Here is a 22,975-nt window from a genome sequence, read left to right as displayed (position 1 = left end):
TATACAAAGCAGCTCCTTCCCCTGAAAAGTCTGCTATTCTTTCATTTAGTCTCAGCTATTAGACCCCCCAGCTTACTCACATACTAGCGAACATCTGCTGCAACTTTCAGGGGCAGATGGAGGTTTCCAACCCCGACTGTCATCTGCAACCCCCTTTAACACCACACCAAGTCCACTTAACCATTCTGGGCGCAAATAATTTTAATTCATCCGCCACTGCTGACTAAACTCCTCAGCCCTGAGGTCCACACTCCGAACCAATCCACAACCTGGTCCAAATAACCACAATAATCATGCATACATAAAGCATAATAAACAATAATTCACAATTCTATGCATTTAGCTACCAAATTTTTATTACTACCAATTATATTCACACTCTACCATGCTTTCTACATACTAATAAATAGATACAACATATAAGTTCGATTTAGGCAGCTCACCACATACAATCAGTATGCAAACCATTATCCAAATATTCATTCACATGCAATAGCAATGCTGATCAGCACACCTCAATCTCATCACACAATAGTCAAGGGCCAGTCCCTATCAGTATCTTATGCTTCCTATAATCATACAACATAATATATTCATATTTAAATCAAGAACTTAAGCATATAATCTCATATACTCAATTACAAAACTCTGAGTTGAGCTTGTCTTTAACGACGAGTGTACATGTCCAGCCAATCTTCAGGAACCCTTAAACCTAAACTGCTCTAATACCAAGTTGTAACGCCCTGGATAACCAAGACCGTTACACTGTGTGTTTGAAGTAGTTCAAGACTTGCTAATCAAGTCATTTAAATAAAAATGTGAATTTAAAGACATAAACATGTTAGGTTTAAAAGATTTTGGTTATAACGAATAACTTTCATTAAAATAAATGTTTGATACATAGGATCCCAAATCAGGGTTTAAATGACATAATTACAGAATTTTTGAATGTTATGAATAATCAAAGCCACTTAAATGGAAAAATACACATTTTAGGTTTCCGTCCTTATACAAACCCTCGACCGTGGCGGCCGAGCAGCTGACAATGTACACCTCGCCCCCAGAGCTCTCCAACCCATGGTCAATTCAACCATGAATTGTCTTATTATTCATCAATTATCTATCTGATTTTTTTTTTAAAGAACTGCTCAAAAAAGAAGTGTGATCCCCCTTCTCGCTACCGATAGATCCCTAGACATATTCCTCTCGTTCCATCACCTAATCTTATTTCTTATTCCTGACTCCCGTTGGGAAATTTTTCGAATTTAGATGTGTATTAAAGTATCATATATTTTATTACTTTATAGTTTATTCTTTCATTTTCTTTTAAATTCAAGAATTTCCTATTATTAAATTCACTACAATATTCAATTTCAATCTAATAAATAATATTAAATAAAATAATAGTAAACTATAAATGAAAGCCTCTTTCTCACACCCATTTTACATCACATTGTCTGGAATAAAAATAGTTAAAACGTCTCTTATTAGAATAAACTATTTTCTGTAAAGGAGGGGAATAGCAATTTATTCCTTGAAAACATCTAGGAAAAAGAAGATTTAATCGGCAATATCGACAGATTCCCGTGTAGTCCAAAGAAATATGAAAAAAAAAGCCCCACTGTTCCAATTTTTAATTTTAATATTTATTTTAATATCAGAATAGTGGATATATTTCTGATTCAATGGGTTAGGTCCACTTACTTTTTGATTTTTTTGATTTCTAATTGATTTGATTGCAATAATAGAAAATAGGAATATTTGGAGATTCAAGTAGACAACTTGTTTTTTTTTTATCAACTAAATATTATTCATTATACATTATAATATAATAAACATAATAGAAAATGTTCAACCTTATAACTAGAATTACTATATAATTAGTATACTAGATATAGTAGAATTCAATAAAAAATTTATATTTCTATTAATTTTTTTAATAAAAGAGAAATATTGTTTGCTACTTTATTTATTTTATTACAAATATAAACAATATCTCTATTCTTCCTTCAACTATGAATACTCCCACGGGAGTTTTATGAAAAAACCAAAGCCCCTTATCGGATTTGAACCGATGACTTACGCCTTACCATGGCGTTACTCTACCACTGAGTTAAAAGGGCCTGTTTGATTCAATTCCTGAATAAGCCACTAGTCACTATGTCCTTGTTTAAGTGTATAAACATATTATATGTTATATGTATATAAATCCATCGTATACATTATAATATATTTTCAATATATAATATAGCGGTTAACTCAGGAATGAGAAATTTGATTTACATAATCAGTATAGGGTGTACTTTAAAAGTATAAATATAAGTAAAAAAAAGTTTATTGATATTGGATTTGATAAATATCAATGCAATGAATTGTTTGTGTAAAATCCTTTTTTGGCTAAACTTTAATTTAGACAAAATATTTTAATTGATTAAAGAAAAATCAGTAGCATATCTCCATATTGATTTTCGGTTTTATTGGTAATATTTTCAGCTGGTTTTGTAATGTGAAAAGATCTTTAAGTGTTAATATATTTGTTGCCTTATTTATCTCAAATAATCAATTTTTGGTAAAAATATATTGTGCAAATATCTTGAGATTATTTTCAGGGATTATATGGGATTATGTCTATTCTGGAAATAAAGAAGGTGTTGAAAATGAACATGGTCAAAAGAAATGACCATGTTCGTCCTGCCAGATAAAACTAATTACGTTGCTGACTCATCAGTTTCCTTTTCTGTCGACACAGAATCCATCTGGCTGGCTGTTTTCCTAAATCAAATGAATTCGCAAATTGATTTCAAAGATTCCAGAATATGATGGCCTTGGACGATTTCTCTGCCTATAAATACCTTGCCAAGGCCTTTGGAATTTTCATCTCTTCCATTTCGAATATTTGTAAACATTACGTTATTTTGAAGAGTGTGTTTATTTGTAGAGATTAAGTTTGTTCACCTTAATCTTTGTGAGAGTGCTGAGTGTACTTGTGGATATCTATATAGTCCATTTAAACAGATAGTATCTTTTGTGAACGTGTTCACAAGGATCTTCGGGAGAGGATTCTATCTAAGTCTCACTTTGGGAGGAAGTGTGCACTCGCTATTCTTTGAAGGGAGTTCAAGAGAATCAGCATTTCATCAAACCAGATTCGTAGAGAAGAGTACAACAAGATTGCGGCAATAGTTTAAGAGGGAGTCTTACATTGTTTAAGTCAATGCTTTTGTACACTTTGTTTCTTTACTAATTAGTTTATTCTCTGGGCGTGGCCCTAAGGAGTAGGTTATCCGAAAGGGTTTCTGAACCTTGTAAAAATTCGTTGTGTTCTTTAATTTTTGCACTGTCTATTCTTATGTTCAGTTCTGTTGTGACAAGTTCGGATTCTGTCCCGACAGAACTGTTTTCTGTGTAAACAACTAATTACCATTCCGCATTTTAATTAATTCAATGTTTAATTAATTTGGTAATTACTAAAAACGGAATTTCAGTTTGAAGACAGATCCTAATTGACATCATAATGAAATTCATTTGATTGATACCTGTACCTACTTCAACCTAGATCAAAAATAGTTCCTTGAATTATTAATAAAGCGATTTGGCCTGTCCCCCAAACAAAATTATTAATTATTAGAGAAAAAAAATTCAAATTTTAAGAAAAAAAAAAAAAGAAAATAGATTTTTTTATGGAATTATAGAATGTCGATTAGAATGAACGAGTCATGAATAGAAATTATCAAAAAATTATATATAATCGTGGAATATAGAAAGATCCTTTGAATTGAGTCATACGCTTCCATTATATTGACAATTTCAAAAAACTATTCATACTATGATCATAGTATCATGTCGGTCGGGCAAGTATGCCCCCATCGTCTAGCGGTTTAGGACATCTCTCTTTCAAGGAGGCAGCGGGGATTCGACTTCCCCTGGGGGTAGGGTACTACGAAAGGAAGTTGATCATGGATTATCACTAAGCCTGGATTGATTCTTCCCGGGTCGATGCCCGAGCGGTTAATGGGGACGGACTGTAAATTCGTTGGCAATATGTCTACGCTGGTTTAAATCCAGCTCGACCCAAAAATTCGCCGATCTGCCATGAAATGATAAACCATTTGTTCTTCTCCAGAAATGCTCGATACCCATCGCAAAAATCAAAAGTCAAACTTTTCTATTATGATATTGATATATCTTACCGTTATCGTTATTTATTTACTCTATTTCTTTATTTCTTTTTTTCAACAAGTTTTGATCTTATCTTGCTAATGATCTAGATTCCTATCAAGATCTGGAAATGTAAAGTCTAAGGAAAAAGGAAAAAAAGAGGTAAAGAAAAAAAAATTCATTGAAAGAATGAAATCATAAAACTATGTATTGTAGACTGTACATTTTATTATGTTATTTCCCTGGGATTGTAGTTCAATTGGTCAGAGCACCGCCCTATCAAGGCGAAAGCTGCGGGTTCGAGCCCCGTCAGTCTCGATAGATCCAAATCCAATAAAAAATAGAGCAATTCATCCCTTCCATTTTTTGCGAAAGGGAGTACAAACAGGAGAATTTAATTCCCAACAGGAATCCCTTTTCTTTTTATTTTTTTAATTTATTCTATTGTTTGTTTGGGTTTGTTTACAACCAATGTAAGTGTAAAATGATACTTCATCAAATGATTGTCCAAAGAGGGCAGTAGGTTATAGAAAAGAATGGAATGGGTGGAAAAGAATTAAAAATAGAAATAACAAGAGAGTAAAGTCATTTTTTATTGTAATTGTATCAGGAATTTACTTTTGAATTCGGTATGGATAAAAGATCTTCCTATGTTATACTATTCAATTCTTGACGATGAATCAATTTGTCAGATATTGTTATTCATGATATTGATCCGATTCGATTACATCGAAATGTAATTCATCCCGTTGAATTTACACACAAAAGATTTATTATCTCTATGGGATTAAATCCCGAGTTATTTCGAATTAAAGAAAAATGAAACGATGAAATTATGGAAGTAAATATTCTCGCATTTATTGCTACTGCACTGTTCATTCTAGTTCCTACTGCTTTTTTTACTTATGATATACATAGAAACAGTAAGTCAAAGTGATTAATTTGAATTAAACTTGTGACTTTTTAGTTCTTATCAATGATTGAAGAGAAGAAATACAATAAAAAGGATTCCAATTTCGTGTTTTAAATGAAATGAGCGAACTAGAATTAGCAGTATTACCTGCACCACATAGCACCCGTGAGCCGAGGCCCATCAAGAAAACATAATATCATAGCATGAACAATATCAATAACCAATTATTCTACAAAGCATAACCAAGTATTCAACAATTCATAACATTCACCTGTTCAGTGACAACAATCGACCAATTAACAACTTGTCATCCAGATAATCAACATATCATATTCATCAGATTAACAACAATAATCACGTTCATAATCAACAATTTATCATAACCATTAAACAATATTCAGAGTTGGCACCCTTAGGTCGCACCCTCTATTTAACCCACTGTCTTCGGCTTACTTAGGCTGCCCCCAGTGTTATATCCACTGACTCCGGCCAGCTCAACCGAGCTCAGTGATTAATAAGTTGTCCTCAGCTACCAGTGGTTGAGCCGCGCCCTGTGCGCAAGTGTTGATTTCAGCACTCTTACGCCGTTTATCACATGTCCTCCATGGCATAATACAACCTCATGACATTTATACAATTATAGGGAGCTCTTATTCCCAACATATTCACATGGTTTATCACAACAGTGCATACGAATATAGAGAACACTTAGTCCTAACCTATCCACATAAACGGGTGCAGTTTTCTTACCTTTAATTTCCAAGTATTTTGATTACGCGAGATGCCTCTTGAGCACGATCTGTTTCCCGAGCCCTAGCTTATACCTAGTCACAACCAAGATAAGAGATTCCATTAATAATTGTATAAAGGTTTCCGGATAAGGTTTTAACCTCCGGGACATCGAATTCCACTAAACACGGTAGTGGGATTGCTCCCGTGCACCCTAGGTTAGGTTCCTGCGCTTAAAAACTCCAAAAGGCCAAAAATCCCTTTAAGGGTCGCGACCCTATGGACCCATGCCGCGACCCACCTCAAAATCAGAGGCTCGACCTCCCTGGAAAACTAAACACGCGCCGCGGCACTCCTCTGAGGCGCCGCAGTCCGCCTCTGCCTCTGAGCCCTCTTGGCTCCTCTTTGCTCCATAGGGCCACAGCACACCAAGAACAACCCAGAAAATTCACCATTTTTAACACTCGAACCTCACTCAAATCCACCCAAAATAATCCTAATAACACAATTCAATTATCACAAACATTCTAACATGATTTCAGCAACATAACCCAGCAGAAACCTAGTCTAGAAACTCATCAAAATAACATTTTAATCTTGAAACCCATAAGCTCAAAAACTCCTTAGAACAGACAGTAATTCCCAAAAATTCAGATGCTAAACCATTATTAAAGGCTTACCTTTACTGAAGAGCAAGCTGAGTTAATTCCCAAGCCTTAGCCCCAATTTAATCTTCAAAATCAAGAACCCAAAACACTTAAAACTCAGCTCAAATCTACAGAATTAAGTCAGCTAAACTACAATTCAATACTCACCTAAACTCCTGGTCTAAACCTTCAGATTGCTACAGAAATTCTCCCCACAACTCCAGCTCAAATTCTTGAATTTCCAGCCCAAAAATCCTTTGGTTCCAATGGCTAGCTTGAGAGACTCCTTGAGAGAGAGGAGAGAGAGAGAGAGAGAAAGTCGGTTTCAGGCAGGCTTCTAAATGTTTCTTACCTTTGTCTTATCTAACTTAAGCATCTTGAGTTAATCCCAAGGCTCGAGGTACCAAAAACGTCCCCGATGGCAAAATTGTAAATTTCCCCAATATTCCCACCTAGGCTTCCTAACCTCAAATATATCTCCAATTATTTATTTCCATAACTCGGTAACCCAAATAACTGTCTAATATCCAAAATACCCCTTGACTCGCCCCGAGTCAAGTATTGGGTCCCGTTGTGACTTTCCCGCTACTTGCTCCCTAGGACCACCTCGTGCCGAATGCTGCAAATATAAATATATCCACATAAGAATGTGGTCTCAACAGTATATCACATTTATGCCCTAATAGGCCAAAATTACAATTATGCCCTTACAAGCTAAACAGGGCCCGCATGCTTATCTAATACTCTTAAACATGCATTTTACATATCCATATAATCATAGGATCATGCATATCACATAATCAGGCATTTTCACCATTAATTCACATATCTTCCAATTATGCCCTCTCGACACACTAATCAAGGCCTTTAAGCCTTATTAGTAATTTTGGGTCGTTACACTAAGAATGCGTCAGAAGTTAGACGTTTTCTCGGGCTAGTAGGCTATTATCGGAGATTTGTAGAAGGCTTTTCTAAGATAGTCATTCCGCTTACCAACCTGACCCAAAAAACAGCAAAATTTCAACTGGACAAATAAATGTCAAGAAAGCTTCTAGTTTCTCAAAGATAAATTATGTTCAGCACCAATACTTTGCGTACCCATACCCAACGACAAGTTTGTAGTATACTGTGATGCGTCCAAGCAAGGTTTAGGTTGTGTGCTGATGCAAAATGACAAGGTGATAGCCTACGCCTCAAGACATTTGAAGTAATATGAGCAATGCTATCCAACACATGATATGGAGTTGGCGGCGATGGTCTTTGCACTAAAAGTCTAGCGTCACTATCTAAACGGTGTGAGATTTATACGGACCACAAGAGCTTAAAATATTTCTTCACGCAAAAGGAGCTTAATATGAGGCAGCACAGGTGGTTGGAACTAGTAAAAGACTATGACTGCGAAATCCTATACCACCCAGGAAAGGCAAATGTAGTTGCAGATGCGTTAAGTCGAAAAAGTTACGGAAATCTGGCAGCATTATCCAGAATTGAGAAGCCGCTACAGCAAGAGCTGATTAATGCCAGGATTGAAATAGTCATGGGTCAACTAGCTAACTTGTCCATCCAGTAGAGTTTACTAGATGATATATGAATTGGGCAAAGGCATGAGGACACGTTAGTATCACATATGTCTGCAGTCAAAGAAGGCAAGACTACAGATTTCTCTATAACAGGACATGGGTTCTTGAAATATAAGGGTCGGATATGTGTGCCCAATGATCATGGAATTAAGATGAAGATATTAGAAGAGGCACACACTACCCCATATTCAGTTCACCCAGGGTCTACCAAGATGACTCACGACTTAAGGCCTATATTGGTGGCCGGGAATGAAGAAAGACGTAGCTGAGTATGTGTCTAAATGCCTAATATGTTAGCAAGTAAAGGCAGAACTACAGTGACTCGCAGGCTTATTGCATCCGCTTAGTATTCTGAAATGGAAGTGGGAAGACATAGCCATGGACTTCGTGATAGGATTACCACGAACAAATAAGCAACATGACTCAGCTTGGGTTGAAGTAGATACATTCACCAAGTCAGCTCACTTTCCTGCCTGTCAAGACTACATACACTGTGGACTAGTATGCAGACATTTATGTTCGAGAAATTGTATGACTACATGAATCCCTAAGACCATAGTATCCGATAGAGGTTCAGTGTTCACAACGAGATTTTGGGGAATATTGCAGCAAACCATGGGTACCAAGCTAAGTCTCAGTACGACATTTCATCCTCAGACCGACGGACAGTCCGAGCGTACCATACAGATTTTATAAGATATGTTACGTGCTTGTGTACTAGACTTCGGAGGATCATGGAGTAAGTATTTGCCATTTATAGAATTCTCCTACAATAATAGCTATCAGGCAACGATCGGTATGGTGCCCTATGAACTACTTTATGGAAGGAAATGTTGGTCACCATTACATTGGGATGAGGTAGGAGAAAGACAACTTCTTGGACCCGAGGCTGTTAGAGAGGCTCAAGACGTAGTGGAACTGATTAAAAAGTGTATGCTCCCTGCTCAGAGTCGACAAAAGAGGTATGCAGATGCCAAGTGACGAGATGTGGAATTCAAGGTCGGAGATCAAGTCTTCTTAAGAATATCTCCTATGAAAGGAGTGAAGTGGTTTGGGAAGAAAGGCAAACTTAGTCCCCGATTTATAGGTCCTTTTGAGATATTGGACAAGGTGGGGCCAGTAGCATATAGATTAGCCCTACTGCCAGCTCTAGCAGATAGCCACAATGTGTTTCACATCTCGATGCTGTGTAGATATGTGTCAGACCCATCCCACGTTCTCAAGTATGATACGTCAGCACTTCAGAAAGACCTAAGTTATGAGGAACGACCGGTTAGCATCCTAGATAGTAGTAGCTTGTGCTGTAGTATTTTAGTTTTCGTGGTCATTGGTTCAAGCTAGGATTTATTTGGAAACTCGTAAAGATAACAAATAATAAGCAAATCCTGAGATTTTTATCATTATCGTAGACTATATTTGTGTATAAACCTACCTCTAAATAGTAACAAGAGGACCTAGATGGTTTCTATCACATACTACGATAATGAGTTAAAGGCCATTAGTTTGTAGTCTTATGTTTTTACGTCTTATGTTTTATGTTATGCTTTAGTAGTTTTTCCTTACTAGACATTAGACTCATTCCTTTTTATTTAGATGGTGCAGGTAAATGAACTTCCGTGCAAGTAAATGAACTCGGAAGGCAGGACAGATCCTAGGTGGCTTTGGCATGTGTATTGGGAAAGGACTAAAGAAATGGACCGATGGAATCGATCAAGGATGACGTTGATATTTGAGTCTTTTATTTATGTATTTATGATTTCCGCATTTAGTATTTGAACAATTAATTAAATGTTTTGTTTTTCTTTATGATTTTATGTAATAACAATGAGATCTCGTATTTTGGATTTTCTATAATTAAGTCTATTATTTTATGAATATATCCAAAAGATAGTAGTATGTCTTAGTAGTTTTTAAAGGTCTGAGGTCTTTAAGTTAGTTGGGTCTTTACACCGGCCATCGTGCGTAGCCTGCCCAGAAACATCCCGTGGCCACGGCCACTAGGAATCAGTGGTCGCGGCCTGCGATAGCATTTTTCTTAAAATTTTAATTTTCAAATGTAATTTTTTATGAGCTATAAAAGAGATTAGGGTTAACTTTGAATATAACTTTGGATTGCGAATTTTAGAGGCTAGAGCAGTAGAGGAGGAGAAATGACATCAACATATACATTCTTCAATCTAGTTTTTCTTTCTTCTCAAAACTCTTTTATTTTCATTGAATATTTATGTTTATGAATATGAATGTGATTATGTAGTAGCTTTCTTTATAGTTGAGGGTTATTTCAAAACCTTAGATCTTGAATGCATTGATGAATTTTATTCATTCTATCCCCTTATATTAAATTGCTTCTATCATATATTCCCTTATTTAATTCGTTTTTTTTCTTTCTATAGGCATGTTATGAATATTGTAAAATCTTGTTTAGATGCCCACTAATTAGGGTTTTTCATTGTTCTAATATCATCTTAGGATTGCTATTCACCTAATAGTTTAGGATTCTAAATAGAGTGATAAATTACAATTAGGATATTATGACGAGTATTTTGATTGTGATGAAAAATAGAACCTAGGGTAAATGAATTGCATGCTTAATGAATTTGTTGCCTAGATTAACCTGTTTCCATTGAGTGTAATGCTTTTACTAGGTTAAATAGATCGCATGCTTAATGTGTTGTAGAGTCCAAGAACTTTACTTAGCTAATTATTTAGTAGTATTATAGTATGTATAGTATTATCTTTGTAACTGTGGATTTTTGGTTCAGACTGAGAATTATTTGGACACTCATAGTAGTACTTGTAGATTTTCTAAGTTTAACCTATAGTTTAAGAATATTAAGTTTAACCTAAGGTTTGATTATATGACTGATATTAAGGATAATATTTATTATACTATAAGGATTAGATAAGAACCAATAGGATTTTAAGAACATGTTATGGATGGGTGATTAAGGATTAAGTATTTTGAGGATTTAATTTAATAAGGGTAAAAGTTTGAATGCTATAAGGTCAGTCAGCAGCTTTGAATACGTTGAGGGCTTAGTCAAGGCTGTTTACTCCATTCAAACTTAGCTAAAAATGTGTAATTTCGTGTTTAATTAATCAGCGTGTGCCGATATATCGCAGCACGTAGATACGGAAAACACGAGACGATGCACGACTGCCTCGGGCATACTGGCCCAGGCGATATATCGCCTACAGGGGGCAATATATCGCCTCCTTCAGTATGTTTTGAAAGTTTTTGAATTCTTTTTCCATTCAGCCATTCAACCTCTTGATAAGTCCAGCATCTTTTTGAACGAGTCTTCAGCTTCTGCTGAACTATTATTCAAATTATTTTCACCTAAAAAGCTATTATTTTTATTCAAGTAAAATCAAGATCCTTTCATTCCTAAACTCTATAAATAGGACCTAGTACCCAGCCATTATTCATCTTTTGCTCTAAGTTCAGAGGCTGCAAGTGCTAAGTGAGTGTGAGAGTGTAAACACCTGGTTTGGGGAAATCATAAGCTTGATCATCATAAGCTTATCAAACACTTTGGGAAGTAAGGTTCTATAGTATTTCGGTTTGTGGTGTAGATTGGTCTTACAAGTCTTTAAGGTAACCCAAAACTCTAGTTCATTGGTTTTATGTTATTTTCTTTCTCATAGCCTTCTACTCAGCCTCTAACCTTAATCTTTATTTTGGTTAGGAAATCTAAGTTCTTGAGCACATAAGTTTTGGTAAGTATGTTTCTCAATGGTTTAGTCTTCCCATTCATTTTCATCTCTTTTTCTTCATTAGACTTACTCTTTTTCATAATGGTTATTAGGAGTGTTCCAAAGTCTTAACGCTGTTCACATATCCCGGTAACTTTGGTAAGGAAAATAGGATAGAATCTATATGTTATATGCTTGTGTTATCTTATGTTTTATGTTATGAAATATGTTATAAAATATGTTATGAATATGTATGCTGTAGGCTTGGGCATATGACCCATATGACTAACAAGACCCCAAATAGATTATGGGCATATGACCTACTTAGCTAGTAGGACCCCACTAATCTCATAGGCATATGACTTGTTTAGTCTATGGGACCCCAAGTAATAATGGCCATTATAGTAGGTGTATGTATTAGTGTTATGTTATGTCTTTATGTTTATTATGAAATTTATGTACATGATGTATGTGTTAGATTTTCCTTGCTGGGCATTAGGCTCATTCCTTTTTGTTTAATGTGCAGGAAAATAGCTATTAGTGGCGGTAAGGTTCGTGGATGCTTGGAGATTGTGTATCGATGGTGAATAGAGTCAAGGAGTCGAGAGTTCGTTTTCGAGGATGTAGTCATTTATTTATGGTCTTTATATGTATTTTCCGCACTTACTATGTAATCCCTTTATTTTATAAATCATGTTATGTTTTGTTTTTCAAACAATGGGATCCCATATCCTTTTTGGTATTTATGTAAGTAACTCTTATTTCTATAAGTTTTCTAATAAAATTATGGTATTTTCGCAAAATGTAAGTTTTAGTAAGAATTTGTATGTATAGTTTCGTTAATGGTCCAAGAGTCTAGAATAGTTGGGTCATTACATGTGTTTATTACTGGGTAAAAATGGTTAATTAAGAGCACTTAGCTTTAATTAATTATAATAGGGAAACTGAGATGATTGACTGCTTAAGTGTAATTACATGGTTAATAATATAAGTGGGAATAGTGAATATTATTCGTCATTGTTGTTAGATTGATTGTCGAAGGTAGAGAATAATTCTTGACTATTTTTTTAATATTGTTTATCCTTAGTTATATAATCTTTGATCATTATTTTATTTTATGTATTTCAGTTTTTAAAAATAAATCCCCTATCTAATTTTTGTTTAGTTGTTATTTTGAATAATAGTTTGATCATGTCCTCGTGGGTTCGACCTTTATTTACCGCTATACTGAAGTAGCTGGAATAAGTGAATAAAAAAATATATTTAAATTTGATACGGCATACAACCCCCATCAAAGCTCTTTTTCATATTAAAAAATAGAGTAATTGGTGGCATAAATACCTAAGTTTTTCAAAATTAGCAGTTTAATACCTAAGTCTTTTTTTTACGGCATAAATACCTTTCGTTACTATTTATTGACAACAATAGGTCCCTCACCATTAATTATCACTTAGACTGCCAGATGTCCTTTTTTTATTGGACCATGTCATTTAAAAATTGCCCAATCATTTTTTAGTCTTCCATGTCATTACAAAAATGCCATCTTACCATTAAAATCTAAAGGTTAAAATAAAATAACTAGACATATAATCAATTAATAATAATAATATATATCTAAATAAAATTAATTATATATTAATATAATAAAAATAAATCAAATAAAAATTAAACTCAAAGAACCTGCAAACTCGTAACCCCAAAATCCTATTCATCTTCCTTTTCTTCTTCTTTCAATCCCGACAAGCTCTTCTTCTACGATGGGTCTGAGTGGATGGTTATGGGAGGAAGCTCGATAAAGGCAGGGGCTTTGAGCATGAGGATCGCCTGTCTTGAGGCAGATCTAGTCCTAAAGGCGGACTAGAGCGACGCTAGCTACAATGGTGATGGCTATGTTTGAGATGGGTCATCGTCGTTTCTGGGTTTGTTGGTAGAAGAGTATGCCGAGAAACATCTAGCTCGACGAAGTGAGATGAGTTCTCGTCGATTCTGGGTTGGAAGTAGGTGAGGACGCCGACAAAAATCTAAGATGGGCTATCGTCAATTCTGGGTTGTTCTCCATCTCCTTTATCTTCTTCGTTGTTAAGCTTTGCCCAATCTTTTGCATCTCCAGATTGGGAGACAGGTATGTGCATCCGTGTTTTTGGGTTCGACCAGGGGAGTGAATCAAAATTTGGGTTGTTTATGTTCATACCCATATTTTTCTAGGTTTTAGTTGGATCTGAGTTGTATTTCTTATGGGTTTTATGTGAAAAAATCATTTAAACTTCAAATATGAGCCAAAAAAATTTGATTTTTCTGTTTTAGTGGATCTGAGTTGTATTTTGATGAACAAAAAATTATTATTCAATCTGAGATAAGATTTTGGTTTTGAATTTATTCTTGTCTGATGATATCTATCAATATAATAAATGTGTAGATAAGGAAATTTTTTAGTTTTAACAGTTTATTATATTTTGAACGGTTTTTTATATTTTTAAGGTTAATTTTATTCTTATATTTAACATAATATTTTTATATTTAACCGTAGTTTCTAAACACTTAAACTTAAATAAAATAAAATAAATAATTAAAAAATTAAAATAGAATATTTTTGAGATATTTTGCAATGATAATTATTTAAAAATAATTAATAATTAAATAAATTAAAAATAAGATATTTTTTTAGATATTTTATAATAATAATTATTTTTAAATAATAAATAATTAAACAAATTAAAATATAATATTTTTGAGATGTTTTACAATGATAATTATTTAAAAATAATAAAATCATATGTTATATAACTTAAATAAACATTTAATTAAACTTAAACTCACTTATTAGAATAATATCATATTAAACATATAATATAATCTACCGTAAATTAGCAATAAATTGTTTTTTTTTTAAAAAAACTTAAATTTAAAATCCGCGTATAATATTTAATATTACATTAAACATATAATATATAATATCTTGTTGTCACTCCCAAATTCATAAATTAGAACAAACATAAACTTAAAAAATAAATAAATTATTTAATTAAAATACGATATTTATTTCAAAATTTATATAATATTAATATAAATTTAATAAAAATAATTAATAAATTCTATAAATAAAATTAAGCAAATGTGCAATATGCATGTTTTTTGTATCTAGTATATATATATTTGTGCTTTGGAAACATAACAAATTAAAAATTCAATTTTGGGTTAATTAGTTCATCGTCATGTTCATACCATTTTAGTTCTAATATAAAAAACTGTTTTGATTTAATTTAATTTAAGTTTAAGTTTTTTTTAAGGAGAATCTGAATTTTAAGTGTGTAAAGTTCATTTTCATATTTTATTTCATTAATTTTAATATATTTTAACCTTAGATTTTAATAGCGAGATGGTATTTTTCTAATGACATCGAAGACTAAAAAATGATTGGACAATTTTTAAATGACGTGGTCCCAAAAAAAAATGAACATCTAGCAGTTTAAGTTACAATTAATGATGAGGTAACTACAATTGTCAATAAATGGTGACGGACTATATTTCTGTGGTAAAAAAAAAATTAATATTTAATTGTTAATTTTGAAAAACTTAATCAAACCATTAAGTATTTACGCCACTAATTCCTCTAAAAAAATAAATAAAATTTCCACTTTTCTACTTATGAAAACACTTTTCCATTAATTTTTAAAATAAATAAAATTACTACCTTACCTTGATGTTTTCTATTCTTATTCTATTCTAGTTCCATTCTCATCAAATTCAACATAACCAAAGGCGACCTTTATTTCCTACCAAACATTGCTCTAATAATCAAAGTTCATATTTGTAGTAGGGAAATTTTACCCTTTATGCATCATAACATATTTTATTTTTTTAAAATGCCAACATAAAAATTCTCCCCATAATATGCCCCCTCTTATATTTTGGACAAAAATACCCTCCTCACTCAAATTTAACACTTCACACATTTTTTCTCTCTATCTCTTTCTCTCATCCCTCATTTATAGCCATTTTTTCACAGTTCGGAGGTGGAAAGGATTGGAAGTTTCTTGGCATTTTTTAAGATAAAAAATCATGGGTAAGTATCATTTCATTAATCTACTTATGAATATGAAATGTCATGGTTAGATATTAGATTCGAACTGTTCCGTAGTTGAGTTTGTATTTTTTTCTGGAATTTTTGAACTGTTCTTCGGATCTGGGATTTCCAAAATCGATGGTACATCGATGCCATTTCGATACTGAGGCGAACATCTAAATTAGACGATATTTTCGATGTAATATCGATGGTGTATCGATGTTGAATCGATGTCATATATGTTGATTTGGTTCAACGTCGATATGGCAACGATTTACCATTGAAATTGAATCGCATACATAGGGCAACCATCAGCATCGATGGCATTTCGATGGTACATCGATGCCATTTCGATACTGAGGCGAATATCTAATTTCAACGTTAGTATCGATGTAATATCGATGGTGTATCGATGCCATATATGTTTATTTGGTTCAGCGTCGATATGGCATCGATGTGGCATCGATATACCATCGAAATTGAATCGCATACATAAGGCAACCATCAGCATCGATTGCATTTCGATGGTACATCGATGCCATTTCGATACTGAGGCGAATATCTAATTTCGATGTTAGTATCAATGTAATTTTGATGATGTATCGATGTTTAATCAATGCCATATATGTTTATTTGGTTCAGCGTTGATAAGGCATCGAAATGGTATCGCATCGAAATGGCAACCATCAGCATTGATGATGCATCGAAATGTCATCGATGTGGCATCGATTTTGAACTACAATACAGATTTTCATAGGCATCGATTCTTCATAGATTACACTTTATTTTTATAATTTTCTTATGTTTTTTTTTTGTAAATTTGCAGGTTCCAGAGTTAATATAATTGTTTCTTACAACGGTGTTTGGGAACAGAAAGGAGAAAAATGGAATTTCAAAGCTGGTTTGAACACTACAATACATGTACCAATTGATGTTGGTTACATAGAATTATTGGAGAAGTTGAAGTGGATAGGTCATTGTTTGACTTAAAGTTGGAAGTGTCGTTTACATGCAATGATTTTAGCGTAGATCCCATTGAAATCACAGATGATGAAGGAGTTAGTGCTCTTATTCTTGAAAATTCAAAGTCCTTAAAACATCGGGTTCCTTTATGCGTTAGTTCGATTGCAAAGAACATTGCTCTTATTGATCCATCTCCTAGAGCGAGTGTTAATATGGAAAATCATAATCAATCATGCACGACTGTTCCACAAACAGCTCCTGGGCCAAGTGTATGCATGGGAGGTCCTAGTCATAATGAAACTTTTTTCCCCCCAACAAATCCCCCGCATGATGATGGGTATGAGTATGAGCCTTATGTCAATGACGATCCAATTGCCCTTTTTGGTGATGATGATGAAAGAGTTGAGGGGTGCAGTAGTTCTGATGATAACTCAGAGGATCAGTTGTCGATGCTACATGTGGTTCAAGTAGATAATTTAAATGTACGACCATTGCCAAGTCGTCCAGAAAGCCAAGGACGGAGGACTGCTGGCTCAGAGAGCAGTCGTCCAACTACACAAGATGATGGAAATAGATGGAGTTCTCCAGCGTATACTGCTGAAGATATCCCATGCCCCTCTTATGTTATCCCCACGTTATCTGGGGTGAGTTGTGGAGTAATAGAAGTTGGGAAAGTTTTTGAGAACAAGTTAGAGTTGAAGACGAAGGCACACTTGTATGCAATGAAGTAGAACTTCGAGTTTGTGGTGAAGAAGTCAGGTACTGAAGTTTGGTATGGATCTTGATTGTGGGTGGAGATTGAGGGGGAAGAGAATTCGTAAATCTGATATGTTCAAGATAACTCGTTTCACCAACAAACACACTTGCTCACTTGACCTCTGACTTAAAGGCCATCGCTAAGCTGCACCTTGGGTTATTGGTCATTGCATAAAGAAAAAATATCAGACTGGATCGAATGCGTACATGGCAAACAACATAAGAGAGGACATTAAGAATGATTATGGCATTGAGTTGTCATATGGAAAAGCTTGGAGATGCCGAGAGAAGGCTCTTTCTTATGTCAGAGGGACACTGGAAGCATCCTACCAGAAGTTACCATCGTACCTATTCATGCTTCAATAGAAAAATCCCGGGACGTTGACAGATTTTGTCACTGAGGAAGATCGATTCAAATATTGCTTTTTCTCACTCGAAGTTAGTAGAAGAGGGTTTCGTACATGTCGTCCTGTGTTATGTGTTGACGGTACCTTTTTGAAGACAAAATACGGTGGGCAGATGTTATGTGCAGTCGCGTTGGATGCAAATAACCATCTATATCCAGTTGCATTTGGTATTGTGGATAGTGAGAATCATGATTCTTGGAAGTATTTCATGTCAAAGCTAAAGGAAGCGATTGGGGAAGTCGAGGACCTGGCGTTTGTATCTGACAGGCATGCAAGTATTACACATGCCTTGGAAACTATTTTCCCCGATGCCTATCACGGTGCTTGCTACCACCACATTAGTATGAATGTGGTTACTAAATTTAAGATTGATCATTGTCATGTGTTGATGTATAATGCGGCATATGCTTTTAGGAAATCCGAGTTCCACGCTAACTTCGAAAAAATCAAATCAAAAGACCCAGCCATTGCTCAATACCTAGAAGGCATGGGTTTTGATAAGTGGTCCTGTGCTTACTTTCTTGGAAATAGGTATGTCATTGTGAATTGTATTTTAGTTTATGAAATCTTCTAAATGTATGTTACTATTAAATGTTAGTTTTCCTGGATACTAGGTATAATATAATGACAAGCAATTACGCTGAAAATTTCAACAATAAGACCCGAGATGCTAGGAGCTTTCCGATAACTACATTCGTCGAATTTATTCACTTCACACTACAGTCCTGGTTCTGTGATAGGAGAGAAACTAGCGAGAAGACAACTATAACTCTTGCACTGACCTATGAGAAAATTTTGGTGGATATGGCTGAGAAAGCTCGATTCTTGATTCCTTATGCAATAGGGAGGCATGAGTTCCATGTGTTAGATGGTGAGCTGAATGGTGAAGTCGACCTCCTGAATAAGACATGCACATGCGGCGTGTTTCAGATTATTGGTATCCCATGTGCTCATGCACTATCTGGATCCCTTAAGCGAGGGGTGAACTTTTATTCGTTGTGTTCAGATTACTATAAAATTGAGACATGGAGGTCCTCTTACACAAAATCTATATATCCTATTAGTAACGAGGAAGAGTGGATTGTTCCACATGACATTATGACAATAAAAGTGAGAACACCTGCGCAGAAAAACCCGGTTGGTTGTCCAAAGAAGAAACAAGATAGGCCTAAGACGAAACGCCATCCTTCCAATGGAGATAAATTGGTTGTTCAATGCAAGTGCGGCACTTGTGGAGGTCTAGGCCATAATAGGGCAACTTGTAAAGTTCATGTTTGAAATTTATGGCATCAATGTTAAACTTTTTATTTGTGTATTGATGGACTTTGTTACTCTTTTTATTTGTGTATTGATGGACTTTGTTACTCTTTTTATTTATGTATTAATGGACTTTGTTACTCTTTATATTTGTGTATTAATGGACTTTGTTAATCGAAACGACATTTTTTATATACAATACTAAGGAGAAATATACTATTGTGTGTCATCGAAATCAAAATAAATGTTCTAACATCAAGGGTACACATTCTCATAAAAAATGTCGATGCATAATTTATCCCTGGAGTACTGAATGTTGTCCTTGATGGCATATGATAAGGGAATGTCTCCAAGAATGAACTCCAAGTGTTTGATGGCGAATACGCCGCAATCTCCGCTGAAACCAAGAAATCTTTATTGTGAGTGTATTGAAAATTAAAGGAGAACAATATTGAAAATCTAAATTTAGTACGTCTACCTGGTTCTAGACCGTGGGACAATATCAGTGGACATGCGCTGCCAATCAAAGTTTGGAACGGTGATCTTTGGTCTAGCTATTTTCAACTTGGGGTGTCCTTTAAACATACCAGAAGCGTTGAGTAAAGATGGAAGCATCCTAGTCCAAGGCTCGATCAACTCAGACAACTTATTATGGCTAAAGTTAGAATGATCTGAGTCAAATACAGTGATCATCCAATTAGCGAAATTTATTTCGCAAAGGACCCAGTGCCGATTTTCCATGCACCAGTGGAAGTAGACCTCGTTGCAATCACCCCAAGGCTTCTTGTACTTTTTGGCATCTCCTTTCAGGAAATTAAGAATGTCCGAGTCCCATTGGTAAATCCTGCCATTTTTCTTGAATTCCTCGTATCTGGCAGGAATATATTGTGCAAATGATGAATCAAGTATGGTGGCTTTCACGTGGTACGTCTTCGGCAACTCAAAAAGACGTCTCCGTATAAGATAATTCGCAGTGTTGAGATGCTGCAAATAAATAGAGCAACGTTAAGGAAGAGTGGATTGTTAAAATGAGATAAATGTTCTAACCAACATAAGAGACTTACAGTTTCTGCCAACCATTCTTTTGCCACCTTCAACTTCAAGAACCAAACAGGGGTCCCATCACAACATTCCAACTTCCTCGGTCTGCTGTTGTCAATCTCACCGAGTACCCATCGGTTAAAAGTTGTCAACATATCTTGATCCAACACCTTTAAAGGAAGGATCGTAACTGTGTCCTTGAACTTTGGTTTCTTGGCTGCTGGAGTATAGTCCTCGTACCTTACTGGTCTCTGTCTAGTGTGCTTACCTGTAAAGGAGGAATTCGTATCTAATCTCTTTAAAAAAAAAAAAAAAAACTCATGGATTAGTCGTACCTAAGACCGTCTGCACTGGTTGAGAAGGTGTGGCTTCTCCAACAGAAGGCTCGTAACATGAGGGGAGAATGTCGTACTCTACATCATCTGTTGGAGTAGGTGCATGAGTATGTGCAGGAGTAGGTATACCACCTAGTGTTGCCAGCTTCTCTAATATGACTTCTTGATTTTTAAGGACGATACCTAGAGTGGCCTTAACATCGTCCACTGCACCTGATAGTCTGGCCATCTCACCCAACACCTCCTCATAAGCCCCAGGAGTAGGAGCAGGAGTAGAAGTAGGTTCTGTACTAGTATCTGGAGCTGACTCTGTCGGGGCATCCTCCACAAATATGCCAGCCTCAACGGCTATCTCAACCACCGCAGCAGCCTCTGCCTCAGGATCGTAAGGTCTTCCATCCTCTGGTGCAGGCTGGATCATATTCTGCAGCATCGCATACCTAGGAGCATCCCCCTCTGTCCTCTGATGTATGGCATCAAAGAAGTCTTGCTCATTTGGTCGAGGCCTTAGGATAGAAATGCATGACAACTGTAATGGAAACAAAACAATCAAATTAGAAACGACATAAGTTGATTAGTATAATTCAAAATTTCTTGAATTATTTAAATGTATTATAACTTACATGTCTCCTCGCAAGTACATCCTTCAAATGCAAATGCTTCGGCTGGCCTATGCTCTCCCACTATAGCATCCTAGGGAACTTGAATCCACAGGGCTTGGCGTGTTCCTTCTATAAATCAAGAATCGTCTCGTATGCCCAATATTGCAAGGCTGGTGGATACCCCTTGCAAGTGTACTTTGCCTCCACCTTAAAACCCTTAGAAGACTTCACCTCAGTGATCTTCTTCGCCTTCTTACCTGGTATTGTACCACCAATCACTTTCATATCTCTATTGAATTGTTTTACAGTTGTATCGAATGAAAGGGATCCCCATGGATACTTCTCAAAATAATCTAAATCCTCGACCATCGACAATGAATCTCGCCAAATAGCATTGTCATTCTCAGCGCCCAATAGTATCCCCTCCACAAAGTAAACCAAACCGAGATTGTACAAATCATCAGGTACATTGCACATACTAAAAGCTCGTTCCAACATACTGAATCGAATGTCTTTCTCGGGTTCCACACTGAAATATGTATCAACTAGGCGGGAGGAAGTAATGTGAGGTTCAATGTCAACGGCAAGTGGTGGACAGGAGCAGCTCAGGCCGGTGATAATGGCAAACTCGTGCACCCCAAACTTACATAAGTTTGGGCCCATCAAGAAGTGCACCTCATCGCCACACGGAGACTTGACCTTCCGCAAAAGCAGTGTGTGCACCAATGCCCCAGAGAACGAAAAGGGAGGGGTTGTGAAGAATGGTCCAAAAACAAACTCATTCACCCTTCCCCACAATCCATGCTCCTCAAATCATTTCTTCAATTTTGTTAACCTCTCGGAACCCCTATAGGTCATACGATCGACATAATGATCCTCCATAGGGATCTCAAGCGGTGGGATACGTTTGGGTGGCATCTGAAAAATATCCAAAAAAAAAAGAGAATTAGTTGAATTTATAAAAAAATACTCAATCTGTTGTTGTCATCGAAATGGAATCGATGTACCATCAAAATAGCATCGATGGAGCATGGAATCGATGCCATATATGTTTAGCATCGATATGGCATCGATGTGGCATCGATAAACCATCGATGGCATTTCGATGGTACATCGATGCAGCATGTCGATGATACATCGATGCCATTTCGATGGTACATCGATGCCATATCGATGTTGAGGCGAACATCTAATTTAGATGTTATTTTCGATGTGATATTGATGGTGTATCGATGTCGAATCGATGCCATATATGTTCAGCATCGATATGGCATCGATGTGGCATCGATATACCATCGATTGCGCATCGATTATACTTCAGCATCGATTATGCATCGATGTGGTATCGATAAACCATCGATTATGAAAGAATTGACATGGCATCGATATACCATCGATGGAGAATCGATGGAGCATCGATTGCGCACTGTATGTCATCGATGGAGCATCGATGTGGAATCGAAAGAACATCGACCCACAAATTTTTTGCAGAATTTGTAGAATGCACATAGAATCAAACCCATTTTAAGCTACATTTTTTGCAAAATAAAGATTAACAATCAAACCCATTTCATCGATTTATACATTACGATTCAAATTTTTTTTTAAAAAATCCACATGACAACCGAATGTCTTACCTTATCGTGGCCGGCGATGGAGAACACGGTGGCGACGACGGCTGTGAGGAGAGAGAGAGCTTCGCCTGAGAGAGATGATGAGAATGTGAACCGAGAGAAAATAATGAAAAGAAATGAGAGAGTTTGGCTGGGAAGAGGGAAGAGTTTGGTTTGGTTGGGAAGAGGGAAGAGTTTGGTTTGGCTGGGAAGAG

The 22,975-nt window shown here is 35.6% G+C and overlaps 1 non-coding gene across 1 annotated transcript; it reads right to left on the bottom strand.

Annotated features, from left to right (window-relative positions):
- Positions 1-2,051: 2,051 nt before the first annotated feature.
- On the bottom strand, positions 2,052-2,123 carry TRNAT-GGU (transfer RNA threonine (anticodon GGU)). The gene has a single exon. It is a non-coding gene; the product is annotated as a tRNA-Thr (tRNA).
- Positions 2,124-22,975: the final 20,852 nt, after the last annotated feature.

This window comes from Humulus lupulus, chromosome 1, assembly GCF_963169125.1.
Source record: "Humulus lupulus chromosome 1, drHumLupu1.1, whole genome shotgun sequence".
Lineage (NCBI taxonomy): Eukaryota > Viridiplantae > Streptophyta > Magnoliopsida > Rosales > Cannabaceae > Humulus > Humulus lupulus.
This window is presented reverse-complemented; position numbering and strand designations above follow the sequence as displayed.